At 37.1% G+C, this 13,735-nt stretch overlaps 1 protein-coding gene across 5 annotated transcripts in view; it reads left to right on the top strand.

Annotated features, from left to right (window-relative positions):
- The window catches only part of CtBP (C-terminal binding protein), a 178,738-nt gene that overhangs the window by 85,056 nt on the left and 79,947 nt on the right, over nt 1-13,735 (top strand). For 3 of the 5 annotated variants that reach the window (XM_073079593.1, XM_073079584.1, XM_073079600.1), the window contains exon 3: nt 12,283-12,312. The exons of the other annotated variants lie outside the window; for them this stretch is intronic. The gene's annotated coding sequence lies outside the window, so the exon portion shown is untranslated. The remainder of the gene's footprint in view (nt 1-12,282; nt 12,313-13,735) is intronic. 5 annotated transcript variants of the gene reach the window in all.

The following is a 13,735-nucleotide window of genomic DNA, read 5'->3' as shown; positions in this document are numbered from 1 at the left end:
CCACGAAGACTTCTATAAGACTACTTTTATTGTATTTGTAGTTTTGCTGTAAACAGATAACAAAACATGTCCATTTATTATTTTAATGAAATAAATATTGAATAGGTATGTGGAAGATTGATGTGTAGTTGTGTATGATGACATTGTATATATTACATATAATGTCAATGCGTCGTTAAGTCCATTAATAACGAGATACGTCTTGGACTGGACGTCTTTATGAAGATAGATGAAAATTGATTCCGATGGGAGTCTAGAGTATCTTTTATACTTCAAAAATTGTGTATTTTTTTTATTAAATTGAACTGGCAAATAAATATGCAGGCCCTAGTGAGTGGTTACTGTATTTCATGAACATTAATGTGGTTTTGTTTTGTAACTTTTCCTGGTCATAGCAATAGCTTGAATAGGATTGGCGTTCTATCTGACATCGGCCATAGCGTTGCTTCAGCTCCAAATCGAACGGTGATTCTACCTGAAGCTAATCACAGACGCGTTGCTACTCCTGAAGACTTAAGATGTAACTCAGTCGCCATCCACCAAGGAAACGCAGAACTGCTTCACGCTAAAAATAGGTATGGCTGTGTCTCACAGGTCCAATCATACTGGTTCTACCAACTTACACTACACTACAGACTACGCAAGTACTGCTTGTATTAGACTAATTGCCGCATTTGAACGGAGAGTTCTATCACCTCCCTAAACAATTTTCAATCATATCTAAACAGTTTGAATTGACGTCAGTGATACGTGAACCACTCACATATCGCCGTATTCGCCGCCATCGCCGCCAACTAAGGTTCGTTCAACCTTATTACATCAGATTTATGACGAGAATATCCCACAAGCTTTAATTGAGAATTTCTTATTGGGAATTTCAATTCTGGCGTTTATCCGCCTCATGAATATTTATTAGCCTGTCGAGGGGTAGCCGTTCTGGGAATTGAGAACTATCTGGGAACTGTTGTGATTATTGTGGACCGTTGCAGTTGCAGTCTTCATTTGTTTAAATGAAGTGAACTTGTGCCGTGATTATTTTTTAAGTACTCAATGCGGGATTATATAAAGAAAAGAAAATGTTTTATTTTGTATAGACTTTCCAAACTCCGTTTCCGAACGAAAACTTAGTAAAGTTTTACGTTAACTTGTAAAGTGTTAGGTCCAATTTATTTTCTATTGTGCCATAAATTAACATTATTTTTATTAAAGAGTATTTCCATTTACGTAGTTGTGTTGTAGGTTGAAGGGTGTAGTAACGAAAAGACATTTAGACGGTGCACACAAATTCTTCAAGCATTAGTTATTACTTATTGCTTAATTACTACTTACCATCAGATGGACTATGATAAGCGTGGTCTCCTCTGAATATTTGTATTTCTTACTAATCTTGCAATGATTTCTACTTCTCACGTACTTTTTTGTAACATTGCCGAAAATGTTTGATCGACTTGGACTTGTTTTTAAATGCGAAATAATGCTACTTCTACCGTTAGGACAAACGAACAATATGTGGTGGAATCGATAAAAAATAGAACTGTATTTGAAACACGTTTCGATCCGATGTACGTGTTACTTGCTCGGCTGTATGTACTAGTATGTAGGTCAATATATTTTCCTCCTTTCATTTTGATGAGACTTAACTTCACAAGTTTACTTCTTACTGACATTTGCGCGCGTGTCTCTGTGTTCGTTTGTGTGGTTTTCTTTCGTAACTTGTACTGGTCATGGTAGTTTACCTAATGGTTTGTTCTGTACGTTGACATTGTGGTTTATGAGTTAATTACCAGGTAAAGGTAGTACTAATAACCGATAAGGGGATATTTATTATTCATAAGTATTTTAAGGTATGGTAAATAATAATGTATTTATCTAAAGGTTATGTTTACACGTAAGGAATGTATTTTAAAAATACTTCATCCCAAAAATACATTTAAATATTCAGAATAAAATATTATTATATTAATTATACATTTTATTTACAACACACATACAAGCGTTCTAGAAACAACACAATGCACAACCTTAGTATGTTGCTAAAATGTATGACTTTTTTTGCATTTTTCTTTTTCCTAGTGGGATAAGAAAATTCTTGTAGCTTCAAAAACGTTTCGTATTCTTAAGAGGCTTACGTAAGCCGCACTGCACTCCTGTCGCATAATAAAATGTCATTTATTTAGACGGCTGCAGCTAAGCTGGCAACTTTGTGCCCAGGGTTGCCAACCGTACTGTAAATATGCCTATAGTACTGTCCTACGTACTGTCTGCAATATCTTTATGTCATTTTGGGTTGCCTTCTATGTAAGCAAGTAAGTATTGCTGAAAAATATACAGTAGTTTAGTTTTGTTTCGTTACTTTTTTTTTTCAATTTAGTCTTTATTACATTTTGAAGGTAGGTAACTGAAATATGTTAAATGATTTCGTTAAGATAAAAAATGTGTTCATAAAAACTACTGAGTAACTAGGGTATATAACACATATACAAGTATATTTTGATCGCGTTGTGACATGCGACCAAAAAATTTTTTTTAGAAGGTAAGTTTTATATCTTTATAGTTTATTATGAAAAAGGCTGTAATCCAAAATAAATGGCAACCCTTTATTTGCCAAAGACTGTTACGTAAACTGTATTGCGTTCCCCGGCACTAGTACTCTAATTTATTCACGCGGCGCTAATAAATCACCTCGGAGCGTATTATCGGAGTGAACTTGGTCACCTCTGGATCATTATAAATTGCCCCAACGATTACAGTTTGTGCAACCCGACACAATTTTATGACGGCTCATCGTGGCGCATCGAATTGACACTTAGCGGTAGGTACTAGTATCCTTTGTGTGTGTGTGGATACCTACGACTGGGTATGTTAGTGTGCACTTATAAGTTTAGTGTCATTGACAATCCCTTACTGTGCCATTGCTGTACACGGGTCTCTCTTTAGACTGAGGGGGGATTAGACTTTAGACCATAGTCGCGCCGGCCTAGTGCGAATAGTTAAGATATCTTTGCGAACTGAGAGCTTTTTTTGAAGAACTCAGGCGTGTAGGTTTACTAATGATGTTCGTCTGCACTGTGCTGGCAAGTGATAATTTCATTTATAATACGAACATAACTTTAAAGAATCGCAGGTTCAGGTTCCTGAGATTCGTACCTTGGATCCTCTATTGAGATGTTGTGTTTCAAGTTCTAGTCTAGCATTCTTTCTATAAGTGTACAATCTGTTATTTAGTAATTTTTGGAGTAGCAAACAAGTACACAGTTCATCTGATAGTTGGTGGTCAGTACTATCTATGGACACGCTACGGATAAAAGCACGTAAATCGGAAGAATTGATTTTCTTTCAATCTTAATTATTGATTTTGTTCTGACCTTAACACTTCGAAATGTAATGCGAATTGGAACCCGGATCTCGAGCGTGGGATGCCAACATTCACTCCACCGGGCCACCGCGTTACGCGAACGCCGAACGTCTAGCGGAACGATTTTCAATTGACACCCGAGTGAAATATGAGGTCGTTACCGCGGGATACACGTCGCTATGATTTACTGGTTGCCGGCGTTCCGAATTCGAATACAATCCCCCTCCGCATACTAAATTTCCTTTTGCCGTCGGTTTTTTCCGACGGTCGGTCGGTAGGTTTGGTTTGGTCGGTCGGCGAGTGCGATTTTTGTCTATGCCCGCGGAATATTCTGAATTTTTAAAAATGGAACGTTATTTCTTTTGCGCGCTCGCTGTTGTTTTTTTTTAATAAACGTCCCTCTGACGTAACGTTTGCGAATTCTTAAATTGTGTTGTTGGGTTTAGGCACTTTATATTAAAGTAACAATGATGATGTATGAAAGTAACCCAATTGACGTGTAAAATATCGGATTTCGACTGCGATATACAAAGTAGGAATGACATTATTTATGCAGAAGAGCCAGCCATACATAGATTTTCAGTGCCGTACACAGCTAAAAATGGCAAGCCCATGAATAATACGAAGCACCGAGATAAAACGGTAAAATATTCATAAATTTTAACGCACCATTGTCGTGGCGTGACTAAGCATAATGCCCAATGTTGGATTTACGAGAGTTTCCGCCCAGTTTACGAGTACAACAACTTTGTCAGTAAAAATTCTATGAATTTTGAACGCGGTTCATGCGTGAATGCATTGTGTTGTGGCGGGAAGTTCCGAACTTGGCCAACTTGGGTATTTGCTACGTATTTGGGTAATTCCACGAAGTTTACGTAATCTGTCACGCTACTGTGTCACGGTTGCTTATTATTATTATTATTATTTACTTACTACTTACTACAAATCGATGTCGTTTCGTGTGATGTGATGCAAAAGTTACATTGCTCTAAATTGTGTTCATATTATTATAAGTGTTAGAGTTGAATGATGATTTATCTAATCAACTAAACAACAGTTGTATGGATAAAAAACCTTGTTTGTTGACATAATATCATGATTTTCGGACATTGCTTTTGTGGATTGAGTACTAAGCCTAAAGTCGTAGTAAGTCAATGATACTTTCAAGTAATTTCTTATACACACGGCTGACTTACGGTAATATAAGGCAATTATCTTAAGATTTACTCCTTAGCAGTGGCAAGGCATCCTTTATAAAGTTGGTTACAGATGGGCTGTAGGCATTACTTATCATGAGGTAGAGTGTTTCTTAGTTTGTCACTTTAACCTTATACCTATACCTTAAATGATCTTATATCTTACGTGCGTTATAGAACCAAAATATTTGGATCAACATGAGACGCCGAATTTCATACTACTGTTTTAACAATTAGCGACACATGTATCTGAATATAATTATATTACCATCGCCATATGTAGGCAGTATGTAAATACGGCGTGGAGTGTCGTCTAAAAGCTGCCGTCCGATCTTTAGGTGGCACTTGCGTCGAGAGCGCCTCTCGGGCACGCGTCGTCGGCCGGCGACCGGCGACATGTTGAGGCGCAGTACGAGGTACGCGCCGCGCGCCGGCCTGCCCGGAGGGCGTTTACCTCGTGTGTCGTGTGTGACGCGCGTAGGTAGCTGTGGATAGTGAGGATGGTGGATGCGAAATGTGTTATAGACAGGGTTTTAGGATATTAGTAGATGTATGTACTTACAAATGTTGTTGCGAATGTTGTGCGTATTTATGTATGTGCAAATTGGAGTTGCTTGAGGTTGAATTAAATTGATTGTAATGCGAAGTTCATTGAAATGTTTTAAGGAGGATGTATTATTTTCAAGGAGGTAAAATGTGTTATTTTCTACGTTTTTAGTTAGGGTTATCTATATTTATAAAATCACGCATTTTCTATTTTCCTATTTTAGGTAGGTTTTATTTGACTTGAGACCAACACAGTTCAATCAGTTATAACTACTCTTTTCTTTGATTCTTATTAACATTTCGTAAATTTAAACATTCACCATATTTTTTTATAAAACATGATTTACACTAGATACTTTTTAAGATATGGGTCAAACTCACACCAATAATTTTGATATCATGCAAATGTGTGTAAATTTACACAATGGCGCACTAAGCGCACGGCGTGGCGCGCTTAATATTCGTCGGGGAGTTAGTGAATGAAACATATTCTTGGGGTCACATTTGTCGGGTGACCCCGATAAATATTCAAGGCGCGTTATTAGCGGAACGGTTCCGAGCCACTTTCGAGAGTTGGATATTTGTCTATTTTGCTCGTGGTGGCGCCGCGCGGTGACTTTCAATCGGGAATGGGTAAGGAAATTAAATTTAATTAATTTTATTACTGGGATACTGGTAGGTATAGCTGAAGTTTACTGGTATTAGTCAGGAAGTAGGTACTGGTAAGTACAAAATGTGTAGGTACATTTTTTGGTCAAAATAGTAATATCCTTATTTTTGGTTTTTTACTTGAATTGAAATGTACACATAATGGAACAAAAATTATTATTTTACCATTAATTTACTAAAACACGTTACATTTTTCTCATTCATTTATACAAGAATTCATAGGGATTGTTCTTTACTATATTTCCATGAAGAGTAACGTTGATATTTACATTGCTAATTTCCATAATCTTGCGTACGTATATATGTCGCTAAGGTATTATATATAAAATACACACTAACAGGCTAACGGTTGATCAGCCAAAACTATTAAAGATTTCCTTCTGAAATAAAGTTGAAAATAAAATAAATATTTAATCAAAATATATTAAAAAGTCTTTAAGAACTTCATAAATTTGAATAAAAAATCATCGGAATAAATTCAGAAAAAAAACACTATCGACGACGTAACAATTATAATGGTCAGAAATTAGACTGCACGCGAATATACCGGAAAGCTATCGCCTTACATTCGCTATGCTTTCACCGGTCTCGGCGTCGATGGCCAACGAGACAAGCGACTCGTAAAATTTATATACAAGACCATTTTATGTTCCTTTTAATATGTAACATAAATGTTGCATGTACATAGAAGTAGTAAGTACCTTAGAAATTACTTAGATATGTGTGTGGTTTTCTTTTTACTGCAAATAGCTGGTATATAATCATTCTTCAAATGAAAGAACAATTTGTAAACACTTTGATGTTAAGTGATCGTGACCATATTTTTACGTCTAGTCATACAACCTAGGGAAATATAAGCCCTAAATAGGAAAAGTCTATGTAAAGACGAATTTAATAAACTACGACTCGTGAAGACTAAATAAGAATGTCTACCGAAACAGTGCTACAAATACTGAATACTGACAGAAACTATAACTATAATAATGATGATTATAATTTATTGTTATTAAAATATGTAATAAATAAAGAAAACCAATATGAAGTTGTTATAGCTGTTGCTGAGTTGACTTTAATATTTGTATAAACTGCTATCAAACGGTACATAGAATTGTAACACAAGAATTGTTAGGTTCAACGGTGTCAATTGCACATTTATGAATCGTATCGCGAACGCGCTCACATCTTAGTTTTGTATTAATAACCATTAGATCGTATTGCGTCATTGTCACCACTCAAATGCATAAGTGTTTTGAATTGATGCAAATATAGGTACATAATAGATATACATATATGTAGTTTGAATTGGTGTAATCATAGCCGACTGCTATGAATGTCGGCCTCCTGCATTTAGAGCCCTGGGATTTTATCTGAGCTAGGCAACTCTGTTTTTTCGAAGGTAGATATGTGTGTGTTAGAAATAAATATAATGAAAGGTCGCTTTAACGATGGTAGAAGACGTCAGGAAGTCGACATAACGGAGTTTTATTAATAAGAAGGTATCGAAAGGTGTGTGATGTCTACCAATTTACAACTTTGCCAATATGGTGGACTATGGCCTATGTACTTTTCAGTCTGAGTCGATATAGCCTATGTTTTTTGTACCATAGAAGTAGCAGTCGATCACGCAGTCCATCTGATGTGAAGTGACTACTGCTGCCCATGTACATGATTAATCAGCCATAGATAGGATTAGATATTCCTACCTGAGGTCGGCCACAGGGCGCCGCTACCCCTGAGGACTAAGCTGGAACGCCTCCGAAAAGTATGTCTCCCTTACCACACCTTTCAAACCAGAACACAGTAGCGTTTAACACTGCTGTTGTTAGGCAGAAATAGGTGTGGCGGTGGTGCTGCGAGACTCGAAGCACAAAGGGTTCTATCACCTTGTTTGTTATTACATTATGTAAGTAATAGTATATAGTAATATCTTAGATTGTTTAGCCGGTATAATAAAAGTTTAAAGCGCTCATTGCTTGAGACAGAGAGAGTTGAAAAGCATTCGAGCGCGGAATGCGTTTTGTAGTACCGAGTTTATCTCGAACGTTTATTTAATATTACTTACGGACCGTGCAATACCTACATAGTTACTCGTGATATTTAAACGATAAAGACCACATTGCGATAACGGCGTTGAGATCAAAGTTTTGATAGCCGAAACCGTTTTCGTTAACATATCATACCATATCGATACTAAACAGCGAAAGCTCGATACTCGATTGGCAAAACCAACGAATTGTCAAACTTTAAGAAATTAAATAAACAAATTCACACTTAAGCGTTGGTTTTAATGTTATATTCACTACGGAGAGCTGAACAGATACTCATTACTCGCCAAAGAGTGAAAGAGTCGAAGCGAATTAAATTGAAAATTGGTTTGTTGTTGCAATCTGTTGAAAGTACCTAACCGTCTTCACATCAGTAAGCAATTATTCTAATGTCGACATAAGAATACCGTTTCACACACAAATACGAAAACTTAATATCGTTTAACCGTTTTCAAATACAACCGATAGCGACCGCATCTACCGTGTACCGATGGTAGATATATCTAAGATATCACACGAGCAGCCGTTCCTCGTACGCCTGTATTCGCATGCCTGGCGGGTTTAAATCAACGGTGAAACGTAAGGGATTCCTTCTATATACATTTCCCCCAGTGACAATAATGCCGCGCACGCTGCTCTTGCCTTGCATCTGAGTAGGGTTGTCGCTTACGGATTTATTTTTAATTTTATTTCATATTTTTGTGTTACTTCCAACTGTTGAGGATATTTCCTTTCTTATTTTATAGGATAAAGCCATAGTCCAGTTTGCTAGCCAAATGAAGATTGGTACTTTGCATTCCTTTAAACCATAAGGAACTTCTTATCAAAAGATTTACTCAAAATGCTTTACTGCAACATTAACGTAAGTTAAATTCCCAGTATGTCCAAAAATTCTAATTGTGCGTGGATTGGATTCTTTGTGCGTAGTGCGGACCCCGGATGTTAACAGTAAAAAGCTAAACATATTTTAACAATAAAAATGTGGTTCGACTCCGTAGACACCACTACCACACCTAATTCTGCCTAATAATCGCAATGTTAAGCTCTGCGATCTGCGGTGAAGGGTGCGGTAAAGCGACTATGTACCCACTTTGTAAGCCACCAATAAGTAAAGCGCATGCATACTCGTTTGCTAGTCTTCAGTAGTTAGTAACTCTGCCATAATAAATTAGTCAGTCAATAAGGTAGTATTATAAGAATAGATTTGATAAAATATTCTACCTTTTTTAAAAATAAGAAGTGTCTTCCCTAAGCGCGCTATGTGCGTGACCCGCGCGCTGACCCGTGGCGCGTTCCGCGTCGCTCCGTGCGACTTCCCGGTGTACGCGATCTTTGCACTCGGTGTACACTTAAATTATACATTGTACACTACACGATACAACGCAGACGGGTCTCGTGTGCAATGTGTGATGTGAATTTCCGATGTACAGAGATATACGCGGATGCTCAATCCGCAATGTATGTTTTTTTTTAAACACAATTTGAGTAAAAAACGAGCATGCGGTCCGTGGACATCTGTAACTAACTTCATATAGGGGTTGTACCTGAGGCCAATCACCGATGCATTGCCCCTCCTAACGACTAAGATTTCATGTCAGAAACCGATGTGACAGAGGGTACCTCTCGGTCAAACAATAGTGGATTTGTCGTCATTCCTGTAAGTGGTCATTATTATCCATGAACACGCGTCATCGACTCAAAATAGGATACAGTTACTTTTGGCTTAAAATTAAACTTCAAAATTTCATAAGTCGCTGTTTATATAAGACCTCGCGTGACAGTGGCAACAAGTGTTGACAACTAAGAAACCGTATTAATCAAACGACATCGGGTTTCTTTCCAAACGTTTAAAACGTCCACCAACTGCTCGTTTCACATCTGAACGACTCCAATTAATCAACACCGATATATGTACGTGTATGACGTATGACACTTGAAGTAGGCGATTTATTACTGTCACTGGCTAGTTGAGAGCGCGGGGAAATGACTGCGTGCGTTGAAAATACGGAGAAAATGTAACTATGTGAAGAATATTTAACGGTGATAAAGATTTAAAAGGTGGTAAATCAAGCTTAGTTCGAGCGGGGATGAACCATCATGATAAATATGCTAGCGTAAAGCAGTTATTGCATTTAGTTGGAAGTGTGGATACATATGAGGTCACAATGCATCTATGATAGGCTTCAGATTAGGGATGGCGATTCTTTTCGAAAAAGATCAATTTTTTAATTGATTCGAATCGAAGTGTGATAAATCGATCCACAAAAAAATCTAGGTCCACCGAATCGATTCTCCAAAAATCGATCTGCGCTCTTTTCGAGAGCGAAGCCTGCGATATAGCGAAAAAAAAAGTTCGTCTAGACCAAACAACCACTGAAATATACAATAAATGTCTATAATTGTTAATGCTCAATCAACTATGAAAAAATCGAATATCGATTTTCTGGGTTAAAAGATCGATTCACTGAATCGATCCATTACTGAAGATCAATTAAAATAATCGTTTTTTTTATCCAAAAGATCGATTCTCCGATTAATCGATCTCAGATCGCCATCCCTACTTCAGATAGATCACCTGTTACATATAGAGTTGGTTACAAATATACATGGGTGGCAGTAACGACTTACCATTAGGTGGCCTGCGTGCTCGTTTACTAATTGAACCCCGACTACTACGAGTAGTCATTACTACTATACGATGATAATATTTTATAACAATAAAAACGTGGGACCTTTATATTATGATGGAATCAGTGTCGAGGATATGTTTTTCGAAAGAATCAATCGCATATGCAATAATGTAGATACATAAGCACAAGTTGAAATTGTATCGTTTTTAGCGCAATGTTATAATATTTTAACGAGCATCCGTTACCAGTTATTAGTTAACGACACCGAGCAATTAAAAATATGTGTGTGCTGCGTTCGAGTTGCGAGCGACGGCTGGGTGGTTAATATGCGTACAGTTTGTTAGGTATACACTGTATAGTGTATACTGTATAGTGCATGTACTGCCACATTTACACTAGACTGCCCGTCAACATTGAGCTGCGTGCATACTATCCGTCTGAATAGTAAGAAATTTCGAATGTAGTATAGGTAACTTATACAAGTGATGAAATTTATGCTAAGGTTTAGGACTGAATGACGTAAAGCTGGAATGAAAACTAACTGCCAGTAGGGTTATATTTGATGCTATTGCTTGTTGAAGAGAGCTTTGAACACTGAATGATGTAAAGCTGGAATGAAAACTAACCGCGAGTAGGGTTATCTTTGTTGTGATTACTTTTTGTGTGTGTTTCTTTCTTTTCTTTCTTATTTATTTTTTCCTTGCGTTTATATTTTGATACGCTAGGATTGGATGCGTTATTTCTTAACTGTTTCAAAAGATGTCGTATATATCACTGGATCGCCAATAGAAATTATATTTCGGACTAGCTTAAACCATACGCTGTAAATACATCATGACTGAAATCTTTATACCCTTTTACTACTAACTTCTATATACACGTCTACATGTGAATGTGCATTATAGAGCATGTTTACATGCACGATAACTGAACGCAGATGTTTCACATCACATCGTGCATAGAATAATATCACTCACGGATTGTGCATACGTAGCGTTACACGTGCGCGTTCGATACGCTTGTGCCTGTACACGTATGTGTGTACTTGTCAATTCATCAAAGTGTACAACTTGCGTTTGTATGTGTCGTGTCTGTATGTCGATATGTATGTATGTATGTATGTGTGGTGTGTCCATACGTGTGACCCGAGTGCGTTCGAGAAAACGAGATCGCGCGGACTTGAAAGGTTCAAAGTCCGCGTCTCCTTGCACAATGTTACGTTACTATGCGGCTAGAGTTTGCGAATGCGCCGTGAGAATTGCGAGAATTGCTTAGATGCGCTGTACTGTGATGCGTTGTATTCGTGTAGGTGGTGAGCTTGAACTGACAATGGTTTAAAGCAGCGGTCGGTAACCTTAATGACAAGGACCACATAGTAACTATATTAAGTTGTATACAAAAGTTGTTCCATTAGCAAGGTTTTTAAGGAAGTTAGGTATAGGAGCTGAGGGTTGCTGACCCCTGGTTGAGGATATGAAGTGATGGCTGTTATTAAGTACGGTTAGAATAGACTTAACTTTTCCTTATACCTAACGGGTAACGACAGTTGTTTCATGGGTACTTTGTAGATATAAGTTATGTGTACAAAACAATCATATAATGTAGGTACTTCTATGGTTATTCTATGTTGATCATGGTTTTCGGTTTCGATTTATATTCTGGGTATTTCTGTATTCTTTTTTGTGTGTGTCCATGACACTAACGCCCAGGAAAAATCGTAGTATACGGCTATGTGTAAAAAAAAGCGTCATAACTTGGCGTTTATTTCGTATGTACCTATAATGTTTATAATTTATTGTTTTTGAAACAAAATCCTAATAGTTCCGTTTTCTTTGTTTCAGTGAGGAGAGCTTCATAAGTGTAATATAAAGGTAATATCAATGTCATATTACATTTGAATAAAAAAAAAAACCTCAATCCCGAATGCAATCCAAAAAACAACGTAACGTTATAATTGACTCATTAAATTGTCAGTTCGTGATGATTTCCAATTGCTCAATCGGTTTTCCAATAGCATCACGCTATTGCGGCTTGCGTCAATCTAGATTGCTTTCGTTGATTACGACTAGGTTGGTTTTGATTGATTGTTTATACTGTTGTATTGTATGTACTGCCGGTTGTAGAATGTGGTTTTATTGATATAAGACTAAAGTAGCAAACGGATGTGTAGCCCGCCTTAGGGTAAGTGGTCATTGTCGCACATGGATAACTGCAACCAGCTTTATATAAAAAAAGGTAGTACCCTGAAAGTCACAGATACATTGCAACTAAGCCGGCATCTACGCTCTACTAACATACTGCTAATATCGATCAAATGAAGGATTAAGTTAAAGTACCTACCACATTTTCAAAGCTGTGCTTTATTTTAAAAAGTAAGGCTTTACGGAATTTGTATGATAAGAATAGGTTAATTCATTGAATGGAAGTTTACATACACTAAAAAACAACTAAGCAAACAAGTACATGTATAACTGACGAAGGTCTGACGCAGGTTTTTTTCCTACAGATGCTTTGGCATTACCTCAAAAACGGTTATTAAGAACAATATTAAACGTACCGTAAGTTTCACAGAATTCGCCATTTGCCACTCAGCAATATCACTTCCAATTCTGCGAACCGTGAAGTCTTGTTACCTACAAGACGTACTATGTGTGGTTAGGTACGCCTTTGTAACCGATACTACAAAAGCGGTTGTAAAAACAAATTTTAAACGACACTTAGATTCGACGGAACTCTTCGACATTTGCCATTCAGCAATGTCACTTGAGATTCCGTGAATCGTGTAGTCTTTTTGCCTACAAGACTCGGCCACTACGTGTACTATGTGTGGTTAGATACCTTTGTAACGGATAATGCCGACGAGGAGGTACGCTCTTCCGCGCCGTTCGCTGGAAAGAAACGCTGAGTCGATGAATAAAAATTACCGTTCAGTAGGGTTGTCGGTGTTTCATTAGGTTTAATATTTTTAATGAGAATTGTAATGTATGTAATACTTCGTACATTCTATATGTTGAGAACGATTGATGATGTCAATGACAGATTTAGGAAATTGTAGAAAATCTGTAATGATTGTTAAGCGTATTAAAAAAAATATGGATGCAAGCCGATTTCTTCGCGTGGGAGTGAATTGCCAACTATAAAGATTAGAAAAAAATTATAAAAGTAGGAAAACGATTTTGATATAAACTGAAAGTTTTCATCGAACGAGTTCATTTTGAAAAAAATATTTAGGCACTGTTATTGTTGCGTCTCATAGTGCCGCCCCTTTTCTAATGTTTATGTTATCATAACGCT

Source organism: Epargyreus clarus, unplaced genomic scaffold (assembly GCF_041222505.1).
Source record: "Epargyreus clarus isolate Ecla_fem2 unplaced genomic scaffold, WU_Ecla_fem_2.2 ptg000002l, whole genome shotgun sequence".
In the NCBI taxonomy this organism is placed as follows: domain Eukaryota; kingdom Metazoa; phylum Arthropoda; class Insecta; order Lepidoptera; family Hesperiidae; genus Epargyreus; species Epargyreus clarus.
The sequence above is the reverse complement of the archived record's forward strand: the minus strand, read 5'-3'. Positions and strand labels throughout refer to the sequence as shown.